General features: G+C 38.7%; 1 protein-coding gene across 3 annotated transcripts in view; it reads right to left on the bottom strand.

The window, feature by feature from the left end:
• Positions 1–24,194, bottom strand: part of OLFM4 (olfactomedin 4) — a 737,268-nt gene that overhangs the window by 660,639 nt on the left and 52,435 nt on the right. For all 3 annotated transcript variants that reach the window (XM_074387646.1, XM_074387647.1, XM_003927191.4), the window contains exon 8: positions 19,890–20,262. The gene's annotated coding sequence lies outside the window, so the exon portion shown is untranslated. The remainder of the gene's footprint in view (positions 1–19,889; positions 20,263–24,194) is intronic.

The raw sequence follows: 24,194 nt of genomic DNA on the forward strand, positions 1-24,194 counted from the left end.
TTCCTTATTTCTAAGTGGTACTATATTGAATGGATATATCATAATTTGTTTATCTGTTTACCTGTTGATGGATGTTTGGATTATTTCCAGTTTCTGGCAATTATGAATAAAGCTGCTATTAACATTCATGTGCAAATCATTATATAGACATGCTTTCATTTCTCTTGAAATAAATACCTAGGAGAGGAATACATGATCATATCATAGGTGTATGGTTAACTTCTAAAGGAAGTGCCATATTATTTTTAAATACAATTGCGCCGTTTTATAATCCCACCAGCTGCTCATCAGGTGCTCCAAATCCTCATCCATATTGGTATTCTGACAGCAACATCTAAATGAAAGACAAATCTGACCATGCCGCTCCACCACTTAAACTCATCCATGATTTCTCAGCCCACCTTCCTCAGGGCTGTTTACAAGCTCCTGACTCCCAGTACAAATGCATCTCCCGTCAGGATTCCCTTTCCACATTCCCAGCCTATAGACCTTTTCCACCTACATCACAATGCTTCATTGGTCTTCCATAATCACACAGCACCCCTGCCTGACTCTGGGTCTTTTTACAAGCATTTCTGCATTCCCTCACTCTTATGGGCTGCATTGTGTCCCCCCACCCCCGTCCCCACCACCATATTTGTATGTTGAAGTCCTAAACCCCAGTACTTCAGAATGTGACTGTATTTAGAGAGAAATACAAAGGAAAGTTAAAATAAAGTCATTAGAATGGGCCCTAATCTGACGTGACTTATGTCCTTATAAAAAGAAAAAATTTGAACATAGCCACATACGGGAGAAGACAATGTAAAGACACAGGATGAAGGTAGCCATCTACAAGCCATAGAGAGATGCCTGGAACAGATCCTTCCTTCAGGACCCTCAGAAGGAACCAACTCTACTGACACCTTGATCTCAAACTTCCAACCTCCAGAACCATGAGAAAATACATTTTGATCATTTTAGCCTCTCAGTCTGTAGTACTTTGTTATAGAAACCCACACAAGTAATACACTTACCTCTTCAGTGAAGGACCAATTCAATGGTTGCTTTCTCTGTTAAATTATTTCCCAAACTCTCTTGCCCAGGTTTAATTACCTTCTTTTATTTTCCTCATGGTATTTTGTTCATACTTCTATTGGGAATTTGATCTCATTGTAGTAATTATGTGTTTAAGAGTCAGTCTATCTACCCCACCAGCCTAGAGTTTTTTGAAGATTTATTTTATCTTTGCATCTTGAGCTGTCTAGATTAGTCTCCTGACACAGTAGAGGCCTCTATGCATTTTGGTTGCATAAATTCTCTGAAACTAGGCTGCTAACTCAGCTTTCTTTCCCCCATGGCTTCCTATTGTCCTTTTTAAAAGAAAAAAAGCTTAGTGATTTTCTCCTATGGGAATTCATCCCAAGATCTTTAAACAATAGATAAAAATGGATGTACAAGAAAGCTCTTCAGAGCATTGATCATAATATCAAAAAAATGCAATCAGCATAATTGTGTTCAATAGAGATTAGTTAAGTAAACTGTGGTATATCTCACAGAGGAGTATTGCACAGTCAATAAATATGATGATGTGGATCTATATTTATTGACACATGAAAAAAACCCACCACCAATTATTGAAGGAAAAAAATAAGACAGAGAACTATATGTATAGTGTACTATTTATACACAGTTATACATGGGTATAGCTGCAGATACCTATAGCATATGGAAACACAGGAAATGATGTTTACCAAAATATTACAACAGTTAAGTAGGAGTGGTAAGATTTCAGATGATTTCCCCTTTTTTCTCTATACATTTAAGAATCGTTTAAATTTTTAAGAGTAGGCATGCATTAATTTATAGCCAGAATAAAATAGTAAAAGTGTTTCATTTGGAAGAAAATATACTTAAAAAGAGGAGAATAACTGGGCTGCACAATTCTGCTAGATCAGCCCCTTCCCATGGACATGGGAAGAAGGCAATTCTTCTCCTTTTGTTAATTAGGCCTCCAGAAAGCAGGTCAGCCCTGGACCCAGGCCACACAGATGGTATCTGCATGGCACCATCAGAAGCTATTGAGTAGCTTCGCCTACCTTGCCTGGTCTTATTCCCAAATGAATCCTGCAGTCAGCTTTTAAAACCTAAGCTTCTCACTATTAGTTATTCCCTTCAGATACTTCAATTAGGCAGCTGTTAAAATGCATGGGCAAAAGCAAAAACAAACTATTATTAGTGAGGGACATGGTAACTCCAATTAATTCCCAAGCAAAAGGCTAGATTGTTAAATTCTGAGATGGGAAAGAAAAGAAGGAAAAATGAGCAGGAACTGGTGACAGGGTTGGGGGAAATTCAGCATAAACAAACTCGGTCACTGGGGAAAGTAGAGAAAGGGCAATATATTAGAGTTCTCCAGAGAAACAAAACCAATAGGCTATATAGGGACATGTGAGGAGGAGATTCATTACAGAAATTAGCTCACATGGTTGTGGAGGCCAGGAAGCTCCACCATCTGCCATCTGAAAACTGGAGAACCAGGAAAGTCAGTAGGAAAATTCAATGGGAGTCCAAAGGCCTGAGAACCAAGAGTGCTGCTGTTATCTGAAAGCAGAAGACGCATGTCCCAACTCAGGAAGAGAGAGAGAATGTGCCCTTCCTCTGCCTTTCTGTTCTAACTGGGCAGAACAGATGATACCTGCATACATTGATAAGGTCCTGCTCACACTGGGATGATGCCTGCCCTCCATGGATTGTATGACTGTCTCTACTCAGTCTACCCATTCAAATGCCAATCTCTTCCAGATACACCATCACATGCACACCCAGAAATAATGTTTTACCAGCTACATGAGCATCCCTTAGCCCAGTCAAGTTAACACATAAAATTAACCATCATGGGCAACAAGCAAAAGGAGTGACTAGGGAGGAAAGGCCTAGCTATTTTGTAAGTGTGCTAGGGCAGACCAGTTATAGCAGGTAACTAGTCAGATATGAGCAGAGCTGGAGAGAGCTCCGCCTGCCACATGCACACACCAGGAATCTCAGACAACCATCAGGTGATGGTCAAGCAGCTAACTGTCTGTCTAAAATAATAATTGGTCACAACCTGCACCAGGGAAAGGCCGTCTCCCAATAGACAGAAAAGAACTGAAATGTGATCAGCGGCTTCCTGATAAGATCTCCGGAGTTGGGCGAGTAGGCTCCAGCAAGCACATTAAGAGGCAAATGGCAGAGTTTGACTGGTATATGACCTCCTAGGGACATTCAAGTGGTAAAGGAAGAACACCTCAAGCAAGCATGTGCACAGCTCCAGTAAACACAGTGTACATGCTCCCCTCCCAAGTGCTGGCAGGCCACTGTGCATGCAAACAGCCCACCCCGCTGTCAGGGGAGATGTGATGCAAGACTCCAGAGCAGGCCACCATATAAAACCCCAGGTCAAAGGTCAAGCAGGGCATCCGATCTCGCAAGTCACCAGCTTGGCCTCTTCCGAGTATATTTTACTTCCTTACATTTCTGCTTAAAAAAACTTTTTAATAAACTCTCACTCCTGCTTCAAAACTTGCCTTGGGCTCTCTTTCTGCCCTATGCCCCATCAGCTGAATTCTTTCTTCTGAGGAGGCAAGAATTGAAGTTGCTGCAGACCCATCCAGATACAGGTCCACTGCAGACCCACAGTTCCTTAACAAAACAAATAACTGAAAAGCGCCTTTTACCCCAGGAAGAGAGATTAAAGACACAAAGAGAGAAAGAGAGAGCTTGGTTCTCCATCAATGCACATTTTACTTTGAGGCCACATCTGCACACATGGATAATGATTATCAGTTGCAGTCATTCACGTGACAAAATAATATTATGGGATATATATTTCCTGCCAAATCCCATTGGCAGATTATATTTTCCAAAGATGGCAACACCAATATCCAATATATATACCATTTCATATGCTCACAAGGTGACATGAACAAGCCTCCCCATCCAGACACAGGGTTAATATTCCCTCCCCTGGAACACACCAGTAGACCTTTGCAGTTGCCTTAACTGAAAAAAGAATGTTGGGTGATTGATGGAGTCCCTTATAAAGGACAATATGGCTTCCACCATGTTCTCTCTCTCTCTCTCTCTCTCTCTCTCTCTCTCTCTCTCACCTCTCTTTTTCTCCCCAGCTCTCTTCTTTTTCTCTCTCTCTCCTCTTTATTAATCTTGCTCTTGGAATGCAGCCACCATGTTGTGAAAAAGCCCACAGCACATGGATGGCGTGGCCATGTGAGATTCTTTCAGCTGACTGCCTGGCTAGGCCCCCAGCCAACAGTAACCTCCAGATACCACATTTCCAAGCTGTAAGATGATTCCGGCCCATCATGTTTGATGATTTCCAGCTGAGGCCCCAGACACGGCAAAGTAGAGATAACTTGTCTTCACTGTGCCTCATCTGAATACCTGACCCACAGAAACCATGAGGCATGATAAATGAGTATTACGACTTTGAGCAATCACTAACACAGCACCCTACCCCTTACCACTGCCCTCAGGTTACGTTGTTGAAAGAAAAATGTGTCAACTATTTTTTTGAGTTTCAAAGCAGTTCAACAATCACTTCTATGGCAATGGCTTGAGGGAATTAGAGTTGCAGTCTAAAAACCCTAGCATTTGACTATCAAAAGACAAAGCCTCAGAGAACTTAAAGGCATTATATTTACAGCTAAACAATAAATTTGGATAATGAATTTTCCATTCTAAGATAATACTTAAAAAAATTTTTTTTTAACTTTTTCTTTCTGTAAAGAAGAGAGTGTGTGTCTGAGGAGTGGACGACCTGAGAAACCCAGAATCCCAAACCAGGGGCTTTGCGGCAGGAACCCAAGCAGCACAGACGAGAGAGGGTTCATGGGTATCAGCAGATCCCAGTGGGAATGAATGACAAGTGTCAGGGATGAGGGAAATCAGACATCTCAGCAGATATTGACAGCGCTGGCAGATGATGACCTAGAACCAGATGGGCCTTTTCAACAATCCATAAGTTCCAGGGGCAACTGAAAATCAACCCTGATGGAGAAGGAAAGAGTGAAAATTGATATGGACACGATTTACCTGGAATTAATCATGTTAAATGGTCTGCCATCAGCAGGAGGATGCTTGCAATGCTGTTTAGATTTACTTGTTAAAAACTTCAGTGACATTATTTATAGATCTCAGTTATGGCTTAAGGATTTTGTACTTTCTTCATCATTTTGATGCTTAGCTTCCCTGCTAAAGTGTTACCCCCAAGAGAAGAAGGAAGTGAAAGGCCCAGAGCAGGCACCCAATACGTATGTGTTGAGTGAATAAATAAATCAATAAGTAATGAATTCTCAATTACTCTTTTTTGGAAATCAGAGGACCTGAATCATCTCAGTTCTGTCTCCAGCAAGTCAGGTCACCTTTAATATGTTCCTAGCTCTCTCTGGGCCTAAGAGTCCTAAGCTATAAAATTAAATGATCTCTAATTATACCTCCAACTTTCATATCCCACTAGACTATAAGCTACTAAAGAACAAGGATCAGGACCCAATCATTTTTACAGCCCCAGAATCTAGCATAGTGCCTCGTAAATAGCAGCCCCTCAATAAATATTGGTTGAAGGAAAGAAATGATCCTTATACTATGTTTCCAAACCCTAACCAGGACAATGGTAATTTGGGTTGTCTTTTCAAGTATGTAAATGTTAAATGAAAACTACAGATAAATAACTAACCGAGAATATCATAATGTCATCTGCACAGTACAGCAACCATTAAGGAGTAATGGCTTTCTCGCCTGTGAGCCTGACATGGTGATTTGCTCCGACTTGTCTCCCTGTTTTTCCTACTGACAGCCTCTGAGTCGTTTTTGGTGGGCAGCTGTTGCCCCTGGTGCATTTTTTATCAAAAGTCCATATGCTGTCATCTTTTATAATCCTCAGAACTTGAAGATTGTCCTTTACTTAAGTTTTGTGAGATGAAATTAGGTTTGAATAATAATCAGGGTTGTGGATCTTCTTAAGCAAAGGCACTTTAAGAGAAAATGCTATCTTACGATTCTTCCAGGCATAGAGTTTCAGAGTTGAAAGATTTCTCCATCCCAGGATTTTATCTTATTAATATTCTCCTTTGCAATTCAAGTACCAAGAACTGGAAAAAATCTCTGATTGTCCTGCAGCAATGGCATTAAAGGCTCCTGATAACATACAGAACCAGAATTGTGCCATGATTTACTGAAATTGAACATTGCTCTGTGACTGCTAATTTTCCATCGAGATGATTCTGTCTCTAACCAAGAAAAGAAAAGGTAAAATCTTGATAGAAAAAAAATTTCTGATTATTGTGAAGACTCTTAGATGATTTAGGTTAAATATACCATTTTACCATTGTCCTAATTTTTGCCACAAAGTTCTGCTGAAAATCTTTGTGACTAAAATGTTGTAATTGGCAGTTTCTCTTTTAATCTTCTACTTGGTAAACCCAGCTATAATTGTATAGTGATGATGCATTCTGTTCTAAGAGACTGCTGTATCAGCGTATTCATTTTTAACCTTTATTTTCAATTATTTGCAGTTTGGGATTTAGTCTCCAAAGTTAATTTGAGAGAGTTCTTCTCTTATAATAAAGGAAGCTAATTTGCCCATTCTGCAGTTGCCAGACAAACTCATTTAAAATATGAACACATGCATGTTATCCCTGAGATCTGAAATATACTTTTTAAACTTTCCTAATACGTTAATCATTAATGCAAAAATATCTATTACTTTCCCATATTCTGCTCACTGTAGTGTGCCTTTACCATGAGAACCAGGCGATGAGACTACAAATCTTGGGGATATAGTGAGGTTTTTTTGTTTGTTTTTTTCCTAGCCATGTAGAATAGTTGCATATTTTTTCTAAAGAAAGCACCCAGTAGCTCCATCAAATAAAATGTGTAGTTGTTTACATCCCAATATAGGTAATTCGTATAATTTTTAACAGGTGTTACAGCATACAGTCCTGTCTATTGTGCAAGTCTGACCCATAAGAGATTGTCATATTGGAATGAATTAGATCATCGCCAATGGGCAATGATTTGAGCATCCCTCCTCCCTATGAATTCCACACTGCACAATATGAAATTCATGTACTACCCATTCCTTTGGCCTAATGAAATCTCTTTTAAAATGAAAACATATTAACTGATGGTTATAACATATCACATCATGGCATGTGAACACTTCAGGATTAATGGAAGAATTTACTGAGCAAATATCAAAGGCTTGGGCTTTAAACAACCGAACACAAGCCAAACATCAAAATAGAAGTAAAGAATATTTTTTAGCGATCATTCCCAATAGATTTTATACATGCTACTATTAACATTTATTTAGCATTTGTTTACTTTGCTAAATAGAGATCAGAGCCTGAGGCAAAGTTTAGAGTCCAAGGCTTTAGAGGAGGCACAATCCCACTGCAGTAACAGTGAAGGGAAAAGGAAAATAAGGACGGAAAGGAGGCAGACAGAAACAAAGTGGCAATTTACTCAACTGGCTGCATCCTCCTAGAAAACACTGTTGTTCAATCACTTGACCCCCACTTCTAGACAGCTCTATGGAACCACTGGACCTCAGAATAGTCTGTGGTAGACAGGAAGGCATGATTTATCTGCCAGCATCCTCCACTCCTGTTTATCATTGATCAAAGGTCACCAAGTGTCAACTCCTAGAACCACTTCTGAGTTATGATAGTCAGGCCTTCCTGGAAGCTGCTGGAGAAACCAGACCCACAGCCAGCAATGTGATGCTTCCTCTGAGAGTCAGAAGTGGTGGGGAATTCTCAGCTCCCCTGCCTACACCTGGAGTTCAGTCAAGTCAGATCTGAACCAAGAAGCCCTGGGGCCTCCACTTGAGCAGACAACACAGAGCTCATGTGGAAACTCGGGTAGGCAGTGGTGATAGGATTCAGACGGTGGCTGCAGAGGCCAGGGTCTCCAGGGAGCAAACATCCCAGCCCTGGCAGGCAGGTAGAGCTGAGAAAACCTGGGAAGGCTCATTCCAAGGTCTGGGCCTAGGGTCAGGCAGGGTGGCATGTGCCTATAATCCCAACACTTTGGGAGGCTGAGGTGGGAAGATCGCTTGAGGCCAGGAGTTCAAGACCAGCCTAGACAACATAGTGAGACCCCCGCCTCCATCTCTAAAGAATAAAAATTTAAAAATTTAAAAGGTCTGGTACCAAAATTATTTCTATGTCTATTTTTCCAAATTGACTATGCGCTCCTTGTTGGCAAAAATCCTATCCTGTCATTTATCTTTGTACCTCAGAAGCCAAGGGTAAATTATAGCTTATGCAGACTGAACTAAGCATCCTTAAGATACATTTGCAAAAATGCTCACTTGACCTGACCATTCAGTGGACTAAAATGTTGACTATAATTGTCAAATGGGTTCTTCCATCTCAAATGCTTACCTACAGCACTTTTGGAATGGGATTATTTTATTTGAGTCATTATTTAAATAAAATAAAATAAAATAAAAAAAAGCAAGACTCCCAGTATTCTATAGCAGTTAAGGGAAGACAAGCCCTGGACTCTAACAGGCCTAGCGACATATTGCATATCCTCAGACAAGTTACCTTGCTAGATTTTGGATTTTTTTTTTTTCTGAAAAATGGGGGTGTAATATCTGTTTTATTGCACTACTGGGACTTGTATTGGATTGTGCTATGTCAACTTGATTAGGCTGAGATCTGTGTTTTTCAGACACCTGTTTCCTATATGATTCAATACAAGATTGGGCAAAAAAAGAATCTGCATAAAATTTGGGAGGCAGGAATGAAGCAGAGGAGAGGGGAAGGACAGGCAGATGATGGTGATGGAGCGAGGCACAGTCTGCTGGATCCCAGTGGACACTGACTTTGCTCTGCTCCATGTCTAGTTTGTCTTCCTGACTGTTGACTCTGCTGACCAAGCCCACCACTCGATGCTTACCTGTACCCCCACAGGGCAGCAGCTTCCCGTGTTCCTCTCCAAGAACTTCCCCTTTGCAATGCATCTTTGGCAAGTGGATGCGTTTGTCTTTTCTGGTTTCTCTGCAAGCTTTGCATTCCCCCCCTGAGCCAGTGCTTCAGGAGGACTAGTGACATCTCTGACCCTCCAACATCCTCTTCCAGACTTTCACTCTCCTGGCTCCTTGCAGGGATATGTCATAAACCTGCTCTCCTGAGAAAGCCTGATTTGTAGCCTTTGCTGATTTTGTGGTATAAATACTCCCTGCTTTCAAGTTCACCAACATTAAGTCCCTGAACTCAGAGTTAGGAAGAAAGGCACATGAGTATTAGCAGCCCATGCAAGCCAGCTCCAGTGCACTGCTGAATAAGCCCCTTCCACTCAAACCAGTCACAATGGCTCTGTTTCTCCAGCTGAACTCTTACTCATAGAGGGTGATTAGGAAATGGCAGGTATCATGCATGATATAGTTCCTGGCACATAGTAAGTGCTCAACAAATTAAAGTTATCATGTCACAGAAACCAATCCTCCTGTTGTATTTGGATTTGAATCTGCTAAAGACATGGGTTTACCTGCAACCCACAAAGAAGAAAAAAAGACGTTCCTGAAATACCAGTATTTTCCAACTAATGTGAGAATCATTTTTATATAGATTAGCACAGGGTTGTTACCTTATTTACAAATTAAGTAAACAAGTTCCATTTTCTACACAACAAATGTGCTTTAAGCAAATAATGGAATGTTTTGTCTATGCGGCAGTAGAAGGTTACAATCTATGAATATTGAACAGCAATATTGTAGTTAACATTAAATGGATATCTCTGGAAAAAAAATGTATAGCTACCGAGTCTGTCCAGAAGCTTCCAGCTCTTTTCCAATAAACTTAATAACAGACAAAGCCTGTGTAAATTTAAATTTAAATACTGCCTTTCCCCCTCCCCTCTGTTCTCTTAACTGCACTTTCTGGCTCTGTTGCTGTGGCCACAGAATGTAAATATCCTTATCTCAGCCCCGAAGCACTTCAAAATTCAGAGCACTTGACATACAGAATTCCTTTTCTTCCTTGGCTTCTCAAACAGCATTATGACTTAGAATTGCCTTTAATTTTAGAAAAGGGTTTTAAGGGATTTAGGTTTATGATTTTTGTTTCCCCTGCTAAGAATGACTAAACTAATGCTTATTTTGGAATTGACTGCATATAAACTATTAAACAGTTAACTTAGGCGTGTAAACATACAGTAAAATACTCATTCTTCCTCACCTCCGAATTGGCGAAACTTTTAGCCAGGTGTTACTAAAAGAAGTATCTCTTCACTGATTCTGTGCAAATTATCTTTCTTTCTTTGTCCTGAATCTATTTTATTGCTGATCCACTTCTTTGCTTTAAAAATTCTACCTCTGATGCCACTGTGCTCTGCAAAGGATGCTTTCTTGTATCAGGAATTTCATTCAAATGACAGGGAATTTTTAGTTTCTCAGTCAACAACTGCTCAAAATTTGTCTTTAAGTCATCAAACTTACATCTGAGGATCTTTGGTTTCCCTTAAAGTGTACTCTCTCTACAAATCGTGGCTGCCTCTAAGAGTCATTCAGAAGTGACTTCTCTTTTTTTGTTCTAATCTCTCTGTCTCTTTGAACTGCATTGTGACAATGGGAAGGATTTTATAAATCCTGGCTTGGATAGGAGGGGACAGAGGAGGAAAACAACATCTAGGCTAACTATAACCTGAATAAAATGTTACCATTGTTCAGAATTCACTACATTTATCTTATTTCCTGTATAAACCTATCAAAAATGAAGAACGGGAAATCATCTCAGGCAAGAGAAATAGCATGTGCGAATGCCTGGAAATGAAAGAAAAAATACTGCAATTCAGTTTCAAGAAATTAGGCAAACATAGAACTGCGGTGGTAGACTTCGCAGTGCAACAAAACACAACGCTGTGTTCTGCCCCTGACCTTGGAGTGGTGGAGTCTCATCGTAATCTCTTGCCTGAAAAAGGTTAAGCAGAAGGAACGGAGGCAGGCACAGCAGTGGAATGAAGCTGAGAAATGAGGAAAGGGTGACATCGCTTTCTTTATACTTCGCAAAAGAATGAAATCAAAATGGCTGTACTATACCGTTTAAATAGTGTTGTATATCAAGCTAAGGCTTTGGACTTTGTCTGGCAGGAAATAGGAATTTACTGGATGATATTTAGCGTTGAGGCGATATGGGTAAATTTGATTTCGAGAGCAAGACGGGAGTCAAGGATCCTTGTGGCTACTGCCAAAAACCTATGCTCAAAGTGGGAGGAAGAAAAAGGGCAGAGCTTAATAAGGAATTGGATCGTCCTTGTAAGGCTTGGTGGCCGCTTATGAATACTCAAAGGTGATCCTTTGGTGTCTGAATTGGAATATGGGTGGATTTCCACTTCAAAGGGAGATCAGAAGGTAATGTGGAGAAGAGAAGGAAGATCATCCTCCTAAATCATCCTTTCCTGTTTACCACAGACTATTCTTGAACTGTATGTTGAACTCAGCCTTCAACATATTGTATTTGAGATACCTATGGGTTAACCTCATAGACTCACCACAAACACATTAGGATGATCAGGCCAACACCATTTTTCCAGGGTCTCTCTGGTCTTCTCTACCCATGTCTCCTGAGGATCTCTGAAGGTCCCCTGTATTTCTGCCCATCCCTTAAAGAGTGTCACCTCCATATCCTCAGCCCTGTTCTGTACTCCTACTTCCTACTCTTCTCAAGGGAATCGCCTGCCACCCACGCAGAAATGACTCCCAGATCTACAGCTTCAGTTCTGATTTCTCTCCTGAGGTCCAGACCCATACGTCTAGCCACTTGCAAAGCATCTTCCATCATCTATTTCTCAGGCACCTCATCTCCACACAGGCAAAATCCAATGCATCATCTCTCAACCCACACAGTCGCAACCTATTTCTCTTTCCATATTCTCTCCTTTCATCATGATCCATCTAAGCTGGAAACCTGGGTTGTCATCCTTTCCACTCTCTCCTCTCAGGTCCAACATTAACCAGATACCAAATCTTACTCATTCTGATTCCATCCCTCTCTCTACTTCACTTCTCTCCTGTGCCCAGCCTTAGTGTCGTCACTCCTGTACTTTTCCACCAGCCTCCCACTGGGATCGCTGATTCTTTCCTGGCTCCTTCCCAAATTGCCTTCCTCTAGGTGACCAGGAGGCTTTCTAAACTGAAAATCCCATCATGCTGCCACCATGCTTGAAATACTTTTACTAATCCTTAGTGCCCAGAGGATAAATCACAAACTCCTAGGCAAGGCACTAAGATCTTTACCATTCAGGTTTTGCCTTCTCTCCACCTTCATTTTATGTCTCCCCACTTCGCTTCCCCTCCCCGTATGCCTTGGTGTTCGGTGCTCCACTCTGACCCTGTCCATTCAGGATTTATTCTACATGATTCATCAAGGACACCTTCCCTTATGCCTCCTGGCAGGACTTGATGCTTTCTTATTCAACCCTCTGCAGTACCTCCTGCCTCCATCAATTCTTGCTCTCCTCTCATTGGTAGGTGTTTCTATTTATTTTGTCCCTTCTTAGGCTATAATCCTATCCAGGGAAAGGACCATGTTCTTCTATCCAATATTTGGGACAGTGCTTGGAGCACAGTCATCCTTTAATAAATGTCCATTAAATCAATAAATGAACAGATAAATATAAAGACGGCAAAGAAAGATTCACTGGTATACTCTTCTTGGAACCTGCCTGTGATTTCTCATTCTCTTGTCTTATGATACATCTACTTTCATTGAGAGCTTCCTGACAGCCAATGCAGAAAGAGAAACAATAAAGGGTATGGTGTCCCTGCTCTGAAAAAAGAAAAACTTTCACTCTTTGATAAAGACAAACTTTTTCCCGAATAAATTTTTAAAGGAATTGATCACATGAGTTCTTGCACAAGGAACACTGAACAGCATAATGGGCAGTATCTTTAAGCAGTTTTTACAGAAGCTACAGAAATATTCTTCACTTCACTGTTTCTGGTATTAATGGATTTTTTAAAAAATATATAAAGACCTAACACTAAAACATGATTCATGAAAGAATTTTTACTGGGAAAGGCTAAGCTAATGAGCTCTACATGTCGATGTTTCTGGTGATCATGAATACAGCTCAGCACACATAGACGAGAAACTACCCACCTATAAACTGCACTTCTCAAATATCAGTTGTCTCAGCCAGGCTTCAACAGGAGCTAAATGACAGCCCAAAACTGGATTCTCTGATGAGAGCCTAGAAAACTCCCACTCATTCAAGGGTAGCTATTTGTAGCATGTAAACTCTTGCCAGACTGAAAGGAGAATTTGGCCCAGTGAATAAAAATATAGAAAATAAATGCTCAGAAATTGACGGAGGAGGAGAGGCTCTGGATTGACTGTCCAACCACACCATTTGGTTTTATTGCACTGCATAGAGGCATTCAAAACAAGAAGTTAGCAGTCTAGGGCCTTATCACTCAAATGCATACCAAGGCATAAGAAAATTTCTCTTTCTGTGGCTTTGTGTCAAAAAAGCACTATTCACTTTTCCCCCAGCATCTATCTACAATGGCAAATACGAAGTCATTAGGAATTAAATCTCTAGAAATGGGATTTGGCGGGGGAGGGGGGGCGGAATAAATTGTCAAAGGAAGGGTAAGATATCTAAAAAACTAACAATCGATCAGAATGTTAAACACAATAAAAGATTTCATTTTAGCCATTTCCCTGCTTGCAAGTAGGAAGCAGAACAGCCGATAACAGTTCAAATCAGACAGGCATCAGGCCTGGCAGTGTAGCTGCAGACTTCATCAGTTCCAGTTCCATCATTGTTCTAACAAAAAAATCTGAGCATGGCAATGTTGAAATTTGGTTGCAAGAATAATCATTGAAGGAATTATCAGAATCCAAGAAAGACTTTAGCAATGATGAAAAACAGAACACACACACACACACACACATACACTCTCTCTCTCTCTCTCTCTCTCTCTCTCTCTCTATATATATATATATATATATATATACACACATATACTTGTAATAATTATTTTCACATCTAAATTGGCCAACTATTGAGACCCCAGATATAAAGAAAATAAAAGAAATCCAACTTCTAAAATAAAGCTACTGGAAAAATATCAGCAAAGCAGTTTTCCAGAGCAAAGTAAGTGGATGTTGCTTCAGTATATTGATTGATATATAATCCAAACATATTGACTTATGTGTAATTAACAAAAGAGTTTAATTAATCTGCTGATTGAAAATGTCATCAATCTTATTCAAGTGAATTTTAATTCTAAGATAATATCATTACGAGTATTATGCACAAGTAATTTCATTTAATTAATCATAAAACTTGTTCTCACATATGCCTTTAGCTTCAATAAATCATAAAATAGATGACAAATTTTCTTTCCAGGAGAAAATTAAAGATATCAATTTGAAGCATTTTATTGTATATTATTGCTTGGTATGTTCTGAAATAAAAATTAAATGTTTCAAAAAATATCTTCTTTCCTTTTCTCTCTGCTTACATAGCCACATAGGATGACAATTCTTTTGTAAGTATTCCTGTATCTGTGAATAAAATTATCTCAATTATTTTAAAGGAAGGGCTATGTTTTTTCACAAGTGAGGAATATCTGAGTTTGTTTTTCTGAAAACTTGGCAGAAAAACAAGAACCAGCTACTGAATAATCATTCAAATGACAAGTCTTCATTAGGTTGAATTACTGAGATGAAACTATTTTAGTAATTGTCATTCTTCTCTCATCCCATATAGCAAGCTAAAATGAGCAAAATACACTTTGGGTGTAGAAAGCAGATTCCCCAAAGCAAATTAATGCTCCCAAGCTAGTAGGATACTAATTAGCAATTATTTCTGCCCAGTGATGCCCAGGCATCCTGGGTTGCTAAATTTTCCTCTTGTCTAGGTATTTTATTTCCTAAACCACCAGAGTACACTCGTTAAATAATGATAGCTTTTTTCTGAGGTATTTTATAGCATACATGTCTTTACTACACCAAATGGCCTCTTTTTTCATCCCTGAGAAAGATAAATTGCGTGCTGATAAGGAAAAGCCAAAACAGATACAGGCGTAAGATAGAGACTTTTAATCAATGGCAGTAAGTTATAACTGAACTGTCTGAGAAGGGTGAAAAGCAGTACGAATAGCTAGGTGGAAAGGAGAGGCAGAGATGAAGGTAGAGATGTGAGGAGGAAAAGGGCAGAGAAAATGGAGCAGAATTACTGTTTTTCTGCCTCTCTCTTTCTACCAATGTGAATCAATTTGCAGTTCATACAGTGAGACATAATTAAATCAAAACTCACTTTCCAGGAGCTCCAAAGTCACTCCTTGATCCTGTTGTCTTTAGTAATCAAAAAGTCAAGAGACCATCGGTGGTCGGAGGAAAGGGAAATCCAATTTTAAGGAAATTCTAGTACATTTTCAGGATGTCTAGATTGTGACCTTAATTCTCATTTGCTCTAAGCACAATTTTTCCTAAAATAAGTAAATAAATCCAATGATGCTTTTTCTCCTCCAAAGTTTAAAATATATGGCTGGTATAAAAATACGTTTTTTATTCATAGGCAACAAAGTCAACTAAATTGATACATGAACATTCCTGGAGGTTCACTGGTAAACAATGGTCTCATGGCCAGCACATTTTTCTAGTAAAGATTACATAATTTTTACTTGAATTACATTTAACAAGTACTTATTGAGCACCCTTTATATCCAAGGTAGCATGCTTTGAATTATAGAAAAATCAGATATTAAATAGTCTCAGCCTTCAAAAATTTTAGAATAATGAGAATGAAGGGTAAAGTAAGACAAGTAGACACATTAACAAATGACTCCGTAGAGGCAAAATAAGGTAGGACCCATAAAAAGATATAAACAAAATGAGGTGGGTGTCAAGGAGGGAAAGAGGATACCTGGTTTCTTTGGAAGGATTCATTCATTCATTCATTCATTCATTCAAAAAATCATATCATACAATCTGCCCATCAGCTATATCCAGTGCCAGAGCCAGTACACAGGGGTGAACAAAATAAGCAGAAGAAAAAAATAATGAAGTAGCAGCTTGAATGAACAGTATGTTTTTCCTTTCAATGCCTTATTACATATCTTTTTCCACATGCGCACTAATACTGGACATTGTTTTACTTTATTTTTTAACAGATAGAAAGGAAAATGCTGTTCCCTGTTTTAGATGTCATTTTATGAATAACTAATGAAATGACTAATTTTTTGCATTTCTTATATTTATTGTTCATTCATATCTCTACTAGGATTTGTCTTCTATATCTTTTGAAATCTTTTTCTCTTTTCTATTTGTCTTTTTTAAGTCATTTGTAGGGATTTTTATTATTCTAGATACTGATTCTTTATCATGTAAGCGGAAAATATCTTCTGGTCCATCACTTGTCTTTAATCCTCGTTTATGGAATATTTTTGCTTTGATGGAGTCAAATTTTTCTATTATTTACTTAATTAATTATGCTTTTTAAAATCATTTTAAAGAATTCCTTAAGTTCCCATTATTCCTATGTATTTTTAAGCTATTTTCCCTAGTAGATTTAGAGTTCCATTTTTCACATTTTTGGCTGAAATTTGTGTATGGTGTGAAGTAAAAAATCTACTTTCTATTTGTTTTCCTTTCAGAAAGTAATTTGTTTCAACACCATGTATTTTATAGGATCTCTTTCCCCCAACCACCACACTGATTTTCATGTCATTTTGGTAACAAACCAAGTGCCATGCCTAAGTCGGTTTCTGGGGTCTCTGTGCTATTCTCCTGATTTACCTATAAATTCCTCTAACAGCCACATGTTGTTTGCGATATAATAGCTTTGTAGTAACTGCCTGGCAAAGTGGATACCCGCTTATTATTCTTCTTTTTCAAAACTGTCTTGGCTTATCTTGCATCCTTTTTTATTCATATGAATTTTAAGAACACTTTACAAGATATGCAAAACATTCTATTGAGATTTTGATGGGGATTGGGAATGAGTTGCATTTATAAAAAAAATTGGGGGAAATTTTTCATCTTTAATGTCTAGTCTTGCCATCCATGAATATATCTCTAATTTATTCACATCTTCTTTTATGTCCATCAGTAATATTTGATAATTTTCTCCATTAAGATCTTAGATATTATTTCCTCTGTTTGAATTTTTTCATTTAATTTTATTATTATACTTTAAGTTCTAAGATACATGTGCAGAACGTGCAGGTTTGTTCCATAAGTATACATGTGCCATGGTGGTTTGCTGCACCCATCAACCCATCATCTACATTAGGTATTTCTCCTAATGCTACCTCTCTCCTAGCCCTCACCCCCCAACAAGCCTTGGTGTATGATGTTCCCCTCCCTGTGTCCATGTGTTCTCATTGTTCAGCTGCCACTTATGAGTGCAAACATGTGGCATTTGGTTTTCTGTTCTTGGGTTAGTTTGCTGAGAATGATGGTTTCCATCTTCATCCATGTCCCTGCAAAGGACATGAATTCATCCCTTTGTATGGCTGCATAGTATTCCATGGTGCATATGTGCCACATTTTCTTTATCCAGTCCATCATTGATGGGCACTTGGGTTGGTTCCAAGTCTTTGCTATTGTAAACAGTGCTGCAATAAATGTACATGTGAATGCGACTTTATAGTAGAATGATTTATAATCCTTCGGAATATACCCAGTAATGGGATTGCTGGGTCAAATGGCATTTCTAGTTCTAGGTCCTTGAAGAATCGCCACACTGTCTTCCATAATGGTTGAACTAATTTACACTCCCACCAACAGTGTAAAAGCATTCCGGTTTCTCCACATCCTCTCCAGCATCTGCTGTTTCTGGACTTTTTTAATGATAACCATTCTAACTGGCGTGAGATGGTATCTTATTGTGGTTTTGATTTGCATTTATCTAATGACCAGTGAGAATGAGCTTTTCTTTATAGGTTTGTTGGCTGCATAGATGTCTTCTTTGAGAAGTGTCTGTTCATATCTTTCACCCGCTTTGTAACGGGGTTGGTTTAGTTTTGTAAAATTTATTTAAGTTCTTTGTAGATTCTGGATATTAGCCCTTTGTCAGATGGATAGATTTCAAAAATTTTCTCCCATGTTGTAGACTGCCTGTTCACTCTGATGATAGTTTCTTTTGCTGTGCAGGAGCTCTTTAGTTTAATTAGATCCCATTTGTCAACTTTGGCTTTTGTTGACATTGCTTTTGGTGTTTTAGTCATGAAGTCTTTGCCCATGACAGGGACCTTACATATTTTTATTATGATTTTTTTCTTAGTATGTTTTAGTTTTATTAATTATGTAAATAGCATTTTGTTCTATATTATTTTCATTTTATTACAGTTTGTCAATTTCTCCATGCAACTCTCAATTTTGTTTTAATTTGGGGCTACTTAGGTTCATGTTCTTTGTGGATTGTTCCTTGTATTTGTATGAATTTTTTCTCTGTGCATTCTCTAGGTTTATTCATCTTAAATTCTGTTTGGTCTGGCATTTATATTGCTATGCTAGCTTTCTTTTTGGTTCATAATTGCCCGGTACATCTTTTTGCCTCCACTTAATTTTAATCTTTCCATATTCTTTTATTTCAGAGACATTTCTTCTAAACCATACATTCATACATTGGTAAACTGCTGCTTAGTTTTTTTGTTACTGTTGTTTGTTTGGTTATTTGTTCTTTTTTTAACTCCTAAGATTCTGCCTTTTAATAAGTAAGCTAAATCTCTGTTTTTGTTTTGATTGCTAAAATACCCAATGTAACAATTAAAATGTTTCCGCTTCAGACAATAAACAATCTCAACTGATACCACTTTAACAATAAGGAAATGCGTTACCTTCATAACCAGTAGTCCAGAGGTAGGACAGGTTCCAGGTGCAATATGATCAGTGACTCAGTGATGCCCTCAAGAACCTAAAAGTTTCCACTTCCCTACTGTGCCCTTCTCGGCTTCACCCAAGCCTAGGTACCCTCATGGCTGCAAGGAGGCTGACAGAGCCAAAGGAGCTACAAGCTTCTAGCAGGAGGAAGAAAAAAAAATCCTCTCCCCTGACCAGGCAGGATAAATTATTCCCTTCAGTTGTAGACTAATTTAGGACGCATTTATCTCCCTCCTCCTCCCCACACAGCAGAATCTCCAGGACTATGTCATTGTCTGCTTGGCCTGAATTCATCATACACAATAGAACCAATGCCAATATGTAGAGTCAGCCTCATTGTTCATATTGTTAGAACTCATTTCTGCCATCATCGCTGGTGTTTTCTATTTGCTATGCTTCATTTATTTTCTTCTCCTGGTTTCTGTTAATTAATCACATTTTTTTCATTTCCTTTATTTTCCTTCACCCATTTAAAGTTATACAGCCTATATTTGGTCCTTTAATAATGATAACTAATTTTTCTTATATATGTATATATGTGTACACACACACTATATATAGAGAGAGAGAGAGACAGAAAGAGAGAAAGGGAGAAATTTGAATTTTTTCCTTCAGAGGGACAGTTGGTACATATAACTATTTCTTCCAAATTAAATTAGGACTTTTGCGTACTTAAACCCGCTTCAGAAGTCCCTCACCTAACTCCTCTGTTACTGTGCTATGGTGGGTTTTTTGTTTGTTCATTTTGATATTTTGGTTTCATCTTATTTGAAGCATCTTAAGAGCAATATTACTATTATTCTCACTTATTTTAATGTCAATTTAGATTTACCACCATTGATTCTCTTTGCTTTTTGCACCTCACTTTTTCCCTCAGAATACTTTCTTATTCAAACTAAAGTTTATCGTTTCATAATTGTTTTTGATAACAGCAATCCATTAATATTACTGTGGGCAGTACATTTTTTACATTCTAGTAGGCCTAAAATATTTTTATCTTACCTTCACTCTTCTATTTAATGTTTCAAATCAGTAAAACAGCACATGATATATTTCCAGGAAGCGCAAAATATCCTCAGTCTTAAATGCTAGGTTGAGTCAGCCAGGCGTGGTGGCTCATGCCTTTAATCCCAGAACTTTGAGAGGCCGAGGCGGGGGTGGGGTGGGGTTACCTGAGGTCAGGAGTTCGAGACCAGTCTGGCCAACATGGTGAAACCCCCTCTCTACTAAAAATACAAAAATCAGCTGGGTGTGGTGGCAGGTGCCTGTAATTCCAGCTACTCAGGAGGCTGAGGCAGGAAAATCGCTTGAACCTGGGAGGCAGAGTTTGCAGTGAGCTGAGATCATACCACTGCCCTCCAGGCTGGGTGATCATCTGAAAAGAAGAATAGATAAATAAATGTTAAGTTGATTCATTATAAATTTCTAGCAACCCAAATATTTTCCCTCAAAACTTTGAAAATACACCCACTACCTTAGGATAACTATTGCTGCTGAGGAGAAGTATGCCACCACTCTTATTGTGAGATTATAGTGACCCTCTTTATTTTTCTCTTTATTGGCTTTTAGGATTTCTCATTATAATTGCTATTATGCATTTGCACTATTGTCTAGATGTGGAATTCTGGTATGTATCTATCTAGCTCTAATTATTCTACTTCTTAGTCTTCCAATTGGCCAATTTTACAGTTGCTCTGCCAAAGCAGAGCAGCCAAAGCTTAACCAGACCCAGACCAGTTTTTAAGTTAGTTTATTGCCTCAGAGTCCTTGTATCACACAGGCAGCATACGTTTGGGCCCCAAACATGTGCAAGACACGGTCCTGGAACTGTGCCCCAGCCCTGGTAAGATTATTTCCAACCCTCGTCTGAGGCAGAAGCTTGCTTCAAGCTATAACTTCTGTCTAATGGACAGTGGGTTTTTTTTTTTTTTCCTCCCTGTAAAAAAAAAGCGGGGAGTGGGGAAACACATTTACAACCCAAAACCTCACACGAGGAATCCAATTTCTGAGTCTACCCTGACCCAGAGTTTATAAACTGAACTTTGTCCCCGTGATGATGTTGAAAACATAGCTGCTGATGCCTATGTTGATGTCAGGACGCCCTTGGGCAAGGTGATTTTGTCTCCTACTCACTACTTTGCGTTCCCCTTTTGATTTTAGCATTGGAGAACTCCCTTCTTGCTTTGAAGTGTGACTTTTTTTAATGTTTTAAATGTCTTGCCTATGATTTCTATGAATTTAGGTTGGGAAGCATATTTCAGTGTGTTCAACCTACTCTCTCGTCCAGGAAATTCCTTCGTACTTCTTACCAATGTTGGAAACCTCGGAATCACACAGGACTCCTTCCTGTCTCTCGATCAGTTACAAACCCTTATTTATTCTATTCCTAAAGCTCTTTCAATTTTACAGCCTGTTTACTAAGTCACCTTTACTGCTGCCAAAGCCAGTCCCTTTGTTCAGGCTGCTAGCTTTCCTGATCCGAGAGCTTTCTTTTTAGTAACAAACCCCGGGGTGTGCTTTAACAAGGAAGGTGGTATTCCCGTCCCTCCCCCAGCTGTTCTCCCTGATCCCTTCCAGTCCAGTTTGTACAGTGACACTAAATTGAGATTATCTCTTTGAAATACATTTTTCTGGTTATAAGAGTTTATTATTCAATAAATAGTGTTGAGCCATTGGTTAGGCTTTTGAAAAAAAAAACCAACTTAGCTTCCAATATTGCACTGTGTGCAAAAACAAACTCTTTGATGTTCTAGAAGCTATAAAAGCAATAAAGGAAAAATATAATTTTGAAATTATTCTAGTGTAGGAAATTCTTTCCTAAGCATGAGGCAATACCAAGAAATCATAAAAGAAACTGTCAGATGTACTTTATATAAATTTTAAATTTCCTTACAGTAAAAGTCAAAATAAAGTCAAAAGAGAAGTGTTATATTGAAAGAAATTATTAAATATTAATTATTAAAATGACAATTTACCATTCCAATTATATAATAAACTTCTATACATTAATAAGATAAATATGAAAGTCTCAATTTTTAAAATAGAGAAGGGAAAAGAACTGGCAACTTACAATAATAAATACAAACAGGCAGTGCTCACAGAAGAAGATTCTCAACCTCATTCAAAAATAAGGACAATGAATATTTTTAAAATCTAAGCCCAGCAAATTCAAAGAAATTTAAAATATTGATAATTTCATTCTTTGCAAAACAAGTACAAGAGTAAATCACTGAGGCTATTTTTGACTACATTTTTGTAGTCAAATGTAGTCAAAGTCATTTTTGACTACATTTTTCAGGATTTTAAATTCTATACTCTTTGATCAAACAATATATTTCTAGAAATCTTAAAGAAATATTTGTATATGGGCACAAAAATGTGTGAACAAAATATCTTTGAAGTGATTCTTGTAACAACACTTTTCTCTAAAGAGGGAGTGGCTAAAATAAACTGTTTCATTCATTCTATGGAATACTATGAAACCTTTATAAAGAATAAGATACCCACACATAGACTCCCAGAACATTGTTATTGCGAAAAATACAAGTCACCAAAGACACAGCATGATTGTATTTGTGTTTTTTAATTAACAAATTTGAATCACAATGTGTGTATACAAATGCATGTATATGCGTGTATATGCAAGCACTTTTGTGTGGGTGTCCATGTATACATACCCACAGATGCACAGAAAGATAAATGAGGGACTGAACAATAAACCATACCTATTGGGAGGGAATGTAAGTTGATGGGGAGAGTAATAAGAAAAGCCAGAAATTTCTCCATATATGTCTGATTTTTTTAAACCTTTTTAATAAAAATATAATTATGCAACAAGTATATAACATTTTCTAAAACAAAAGTTGAATGACAATTTTGAACACACCAAAAAAGACAAGGAAAATTAATGTCACTTATCCCATCGTGACCTTTCGCGAATGAAAATCTCATCAGTCTATCTATGCAGTGATCAATGACTCCCCATTCCCTCCCAGATAAACAGCTAGTCCTTTAGCCTGTAGTGCTTATATCCCTGTCTCCTTCCTAGCTTCACGTCCTTTTCTCCCCAAACTTGTAACCTCACATCTGACCAGGACTTGAAATATTCTGAATACACCTGCTATTTCTTCTGCCTGAAATACAATCTCCTACCCTTGTCTGGCTGGCAAACTCTTGTTCGCCCTTGATTCCCTTTTCTGTTTCAACACGAAAGTGTTTTTGTTCATGATTTTCTCTCACACTATTAGGTTCACTCCTCTGCTAGGCCATCGACAGTTGAAAGAAGGGATGCCTCAGTGCCTGCTCCTCCTCGCCTACCTACCGAATCACTAGCGCAAGAACTGGCTCACAGTAGGCCACACGCCAAATGATGAATTGAGAAACACAAAAATATCAGGACTCAGCAGCAGCTGCAGCAATGGAGACTCAGCTCAAAAAGCACTACACTGCACTACCGTGGAACCTGACTGGGTTTCGTGGCTTTCTCAAGCAACACCTCACACCTGGACAGCAGAGATGGGGAAAGGGGGAAAACGCACCAGGGAAGGTTGCCGACAAAGAGGGCAAAGGACAAGGATCCCCACTCACTCTGCAATGATGCTGAGCACATGGTTCAGTGGCTGTTGTGGCTGGCGAGGGAGCCAGAGCTGAAGCAGAACTCCTGGGGGCTAAGGTGGAGGTAGGCTTAAAGGTAAAACATTCCAGAGTATTTTTTTCCCAAAGTAAGCAAATCAGTATTTATTCAGGGGAGAAAAGTCTTCCATGGTCAAATGTTTGGGAAACACTGAATAAAGATGGAGATAATTCTTATTAGTAAAATTTCTCAGAGACTTGCATTTGGTAAAGTGTTTTATTATGGATCTTCAAAAGCAGGGTGCTGTACCAATTTTTACCAAGTGTATTTGACATCATGTATTAGTTTGCTACGGCCGCTGTAACAAAGTACCCCAAACAGGGTGGTTTAAACAACAGAAATTTATTGTCTCCCAGCTTTGGAGGCCGGAAGACCAAGATCAAGGTGTCAGGAGGGTTGTTGGTTCCTTCTGAGGGCTGTGAGGGAGAATCTGTTTTCCTGCCTTCCCCAGCTTCTGGGAGTTTGCTGGCAATCTTCGGCCTTCCTTGGCTTGCAGATACCTCTGATCTCTGCCTCATGTTCACATGGTGTTCTCCTTGTGTGTGTGTCTATCTCCACATTTCTTTCATAATGAGGACACCACTCATACTAGATTAGGAGCCTTCCCTACTCCAGTATGACCTCATCTTAACTTGACTAATTGCACCTGCAACAACCCTGTTTCCAAATAAAAT

This window comes from Saimiri boliviensis, chromosome 16, assembly GCF_048565385.1.
Source record: "Saimiri boliviensis isolate mSaiBol1 chromosome 16, mSaiBol1.pri, whole genome shotgun sequence".
Classification (NCBI taxonomy): Eukaryota; Metazoa; Chordata; class Mammalia; order Primates; family Cebidae; genus Saimiri; species Saimiri boliviensis.